This window comes from Eriocheir sinensis, chromosome 28 (genome assembly GCF_024679095.1).
Source record: "Eriocheir sinensis breed Jianghai 21 chromosome 28, ASM2467909v1, whole genome shotgun sequence".
In the NCBI taxonomy this organism is placed as follows: Eukaryota; Metazoa; Arthropoda; class Malacostraca; order Decapoda; family Varunidae; genus Eriocheir; species Eriocheir sinensis.
In genome coordinates this window covers 7,899,024-7,904,632 of record NC_066536.1, presented here as the reverse complement: position 1 = coordinate 7,904,632, position 5,609 = coordinate 7,899,024, and positions in this window count along the sequence as shown.

Genomic DNA, 5,609 nt, shown 5'->3' with positions numbered 1-5,609 from the left:
TATCCAATCGTCTATATATCGTATCACTCAGATTGTTTCACTTCTTTTTTTTGTGTTTATTTGTTCTTGTTGCCTCCTCCTTCTGTTCCTCCTCTTTCTTTTATTATTTTGTTTATTCTTCCTTTTCTTCTTTTTCTGCTTCTTCTTCTTCCTCGTCCTATTCTTTTCTTCTTCTTTTTCCTCCTCCTCCTCCTTTTCCTTCTCTTTCTTCTTTTTTATCTTTACTACTTCTTGTTATTGTTCTTTTTTCTTCTTCTTCTTCTTCTTGTTCTTCTTTTCCTTCTTGTTTCTCTGCTTCTTCTTCTTCTTGTTTCTCTTTTTCTTCTTCTGTAAACCTCAGACGCTGGGTATCGCTTCTCAGGTCCTTACTCCTTCAACTTCCATCCTTTGCAGCCACTAGTTATTCTTCTCTCTTCGTATCCACCTTGCAACCCAGACGAGGACCAATCCCAATCATGCCAACTACCCAATCACCTTGTACGACCTTATTCTCCTCTCCAATCATCAGCTTAACCAATCGCCTTGTTCGACCTAACCTAATCGTACTATCACGCTATCCAATCATTTTTCTTTTTCTTTTTCTCAAGCTTATTCAATCATCCGTCTATTTTTTCAACTTCTCAGTCAACTTCTGGAGCAACTAAATAAAAAAAATGTTCGTTTACTTTAGTCTAATCTCTAATCATCGTGTTACCTGGCCAATCACCATTCCAAGCATCATCTTCATCACCATTCCCACCATCTTCATCACCATCCCCAGCATCATCTTCATCACCATTCCCAGCATCTTCATCTTCATCACCATTCCCAGCATCTTCATCTTCATCACCATTCCCCGCATCTTCATCTTCATCACCATCCCCAGCATCACCTTCATCACCATCCCCATCCTCATCTTCATCACCATTCCCAGCATCCTCATCTTCATCACCATCCCCAGCATCATCTTCATCACCATTCCAAGCATCATCTTCATCACCATCCCCAGCATCACCTTCATCACCATCCCCATCCTCATCTTCATCACCATTCCCAGCATCTTCATCTTCATCACCATCCCCAGCATCCTCTTCATCACCATTCCAAGCATCTTCATCACCATTCCCAGCATCACCTTCATCACCATCCCCATCCTTATCTTCATCACCATCCCCAGCATCACCTTCATCACCATTCCCAGCATCCTCATCTTCATCACCATCCCCAGCATCTTCATCACCATCCCCAGCATCTTCATCACCATCCCCAGCATCATCTTCATCACCATTCCCAGCATCCTCATCTTCATCACCATCCCAAGCATTCTCACCTTCATCACCACACCATCATCACCACCACGCATCCTTATCCTTCCCTATCAACACCACCCACTTCTATATGTCTTACCTGCCTATATCACTCTCACCACCACCATCATCACCATCACTACCACTATCCTAAGTATCCCCACCACAACTACCACGACCCTCTCAACTTACCTGCCAATCAATCGTGTTACCTGGCCATTTAATAGAGAAAATCTCATATCACGCGCACTTCAGGTTGCTTATGTTCAAGTATCAAATAAAAGCACTTGGAACCTAATCAGTCAATCAGTTCAATATGTAAAAAGAAATGTAAATGTGAAGATAAAAAAGCAGTGTGTGTGTGTGTGTGTGTGTGTGTGTGTGTGTGTGTGTGTGTGTGTGTGTGTGTGTGTGTGTGTGTGTTTGAGAAGTCATTCCGTGTACGCTATTTAAAGCCTGTTTCTGAGACTCATGACACACACACACACACACACACACACACACACACACACACACACACACACACACGGAGTCTTGCCCCTCTCTCATGGCATAGGCTTACCATTTCTTCCCTCTTCCCTCTCTCCAACCCCTTTTCCTTTTCCCCTTTCCCTCCCTTTTCCCCTTTCCTCTCCCTTACCTATACCTCTTCCCTTCCCTTCCTTCCCTTCCCCTCCCTCTTTGTTGCTTCTTGTCCCTTTCCTAAAATTTTCTTCCCTTCCCTTTAATGGTCTTCCCTTTCCTTCCATTCCTTTCTTTTGCTTCAATTCACATTCCTTCCCTTCCCTTCCCTTCCATTCCTTTCTTTTGCTTTAATTCTCATCCCTTCCCTTTCCTTTCCTTCCGTTTCCTTTTCTTGTCTTACATTTCCTTTTAATCTTTCCTTTTCTTTTCCTTTCCTTCCCTTTCCTTACATTCCCTTCCAATCCCTTGCCATACCTTACATTCCCCTCCCTTTTCCTCCTTTACATTCTCTTTCCTTCCCTTCTCTTCCTTGACCTCACGGCTCTTCCCTCCCCTCCCCTTTCCTTCCCCAATTCTGTCCCATTTTGCTTCCCCTTACTTGCCTCATGCCTCCCCATGCCTTTCCCCTTCTTTCCCCATCTCCTGGTCCACCTCTTCCCCTTTCCCTCAAGCCTATCGAGAGAGAGAGAGAGGAATATCAATTGTCAAAAGTTTGGAAATGTTCTGGTTCCACACGGCTACTTGATATCCTCACCCCCCCCCCCCCCTCTCTCTCTCTCTCTCTCTCTCTAAATTCCTCACGCAACACGACAAGCTTCAGCATTCACTTCCTCCCTTCCTTCTCTCCACCCTTCCTCTTCTTCTCTCCACCCTTCCCTTCCTTCCCTTCCTTCTCTCCACCCTTCCCTTCCTTCCCTCCACCCTTCCCTTCCTTCCCTTCCTTCTCTCCACCCTTCTTTTCCTTCCTTCTCCTCCTGCCTTCCTTTCCTTATCCTTCTCTTCATCTACTTTTCACTTCATATTTTTTGCTCACTCTGTTCTTTGTCCTTTTACATTCTCTCTCTCTCTCTCTCTCTCTCTCTCTCTCTCTCTCTCTCTCTCTCTCTCTCTCTCTCTCTCTCTCTCTCTCTCTCTCTCTCTCTCTCTCTCTCTCTCTGTCACGTGCCGTCGCTTATTCACCTCGTAAAGGTGTGACGGAGGGACACGCAGGGGCGGGGCGCGGCGTCACACACACACACACACACACACACACACACACACACACACACACACACACACTCACACACAGATAAACATGCTGTGGTCTGTATATTTTTTTCTTCCTTTGTTACACACACACACACACACACACTCAATACATACATACATGCATACATAAACAAACATAGTATAGTGTGACATGTCTTTTTTCTTCCTTGAACACACACACACACACACACACACACACACACACACACACACACACACACACACACACACACACACGTGGATACTCTAATCGGACTTTTGCACATGTTCTCTCTCTCTCTCTCTCTCTCTCTCTCTCTCTCTCTCTCTCTCTCTCTCTCTCTCTCTCTCTCTCTCTCTCTCTCTTTTGACTATCGCCAGCTGTATCTTCGTCCCCTAATGCCAACCATTCTCTCTCTCTCTCTCTCTCTCTCTCTCTCTCTCTCTCTCTCTCTCTCTCTCTCTCTCTCTCTCTCTCTCTCTCTCTCTCACAACACACTTCACCACTATCACTATCGAGGATAAGATAAACAGAGAGAGAGAGAGAGAGAGAGAAGAGAAGAAGAAGAAAGAAAATAAAAATTAAAAAGAAACTAAGAAAATAAGAAAATTTAACTGAAAAAGAAAAGAAAATATGAGGTAAATAAATAATAATAATAATAATAATAATAATAATAATAATAATAATAATAATAATAATAAAGCGAGAGATTGAGGAAAATGCGGTGGGAGGAAGAAATGGTAAATAAGAAAGGAAGAGAAAGAATGAATGAATGAAAGAAGGAATTAAGAAAGAAAGGAAGAGGGATTAGAAAAGGAAGGAATAAAGGAGGAAGGGAGGCAAAAAAAAAAAAAAAAAAAAAAAACGCATAGGAGGGAGAAAAAATAAATGACGTGGAAAGGAAAAAATGAAGGAAGGAGGGAAGAAGAGAGGAGAAAATAAAGGAATGAGAAAGGAAGTGAAGAGAAGAAGGGAGACGCCTAAGAGGGAAAGAGAGGGTGGAGAGGAAGGGAATGAAGGAAGGGAGGAGGAAGAGAAAGGGAGGAGGAGAGGAAAAGAGGAGGAGGAGGAGAAGTATATCATGTCACAGAGAGCACGTGAACTCAGCCCTCCTCCTCCTCCTCCTCCTCCTCCCTTTCCCTCATTGCTCTCTCTCTCTCTCTCTCTCTCTCTCTCTCTCTCTCTCTCTCTCTCTCTCTCTGACACTGGTTCGTCGGTCAAGGTCAATCTTCCTCCTTTTAGATCATCTTACTCTTCCTTACCCACTTATCTTCTCCTCCTCCTCCTCCTCTTCTCTGGTTCTCCCTAGTCACTCTCCTCCTTGCATGTTTTTTTTTCTTCTTTTTTTTTAGTTTCCTTGTTTTCTTTGTAGTTACTCCTTCCTCTTCCTCTCTTCTTCTTCTTCTTCTTCTTCTCCTCCTCTTCCTCTTCCTCCTCCTAATTAATATCCCTCCCCATGATGCTCTTCTGTTTTTTTTATTTTTTTATTCACCGTTTATTCCTTTTTCTTCTTCCTTTCACTTTTTAATGGATATATTTTTTTCCTTCATTATTTTTATACTTCCTTCTTCTTTATGTGAGATATGAGAGAGAGAGAGAGAGAGAAGAAGAAGAAGAAGAAGAAAAAAAAAGACAAATGAGATAAGGGAATGGAGGATATTATTGAAGCTCTAACCATTTCTTTAATATAATAATTACCACCATTTCCATCATTATTATTATTATTATTATTATTATTATTACTATCTTTTTCCTTCCTCTCCTATTTCGTCTCATGGTATCTCTCTCCGCTTCCTGCCCCCTTACGTCTCTCTCTCTCTCTCTCTCTCTCTCTCTCTCTCTCTCTCTCTCTCTCTCTCTCTCTCTCTCTCTTCATTAATTTCTCAAACTCCTAACATTCTTACTGTAATTCTCTTCTTCTAATCTTCCTCCTCCTCCTCCTCCTCTCCCTCATCTTTATCTATTACCCTTCCATAACATCTATACTCCTCCTCCTCCTCCTCCCCCGCCTCCTCCTCGGGTGATAAATCAAGCTCGTCTTCCTCCTCTTCTATTTTATGAGAGAGAGAGAGAGAGAGAGAGAGAAAATCACTATTCAATTTATATTTTCCGTGTTTATTACTAACTTTATGTATTTACTTATTCATTTATTTATACACTTATCTATCTGACTATCAATCTATCAGCATGTCTATCTATTTATCTGTCTGTCTATCTATCCATTCATATTTATTTATTTATTTTCTGGTATCGGTATTTATGTGCAATTTTTTTTCATCTGGCAACACTGTCGACGCGTTCGCTATTAAGAGAAAAAAATAAGTACTTCCAACATTTTCTATTTATTTAGCCTACCTACTTACTTTCTGTTTACCTGTCTGTCTATCGATCTATTCATATTTATTTATTTTCTTGTATCGGTATTTAAGTGCAATTTTTTTTTCATCTGGCAACACTGTCGACGCGTTCGCTATTGAGAGAAAAAAAATAAGTACTTCCAACGTTTTCTATTTATTTAGCCTACCTAGTTACTTTCTGTTTATCTGTCTGTCTATCTATCTATTCATATTTATTTATTTATTTTCTTACATCGGTATTTATGTACATTTTTTTTCCATCTGGCAACACTG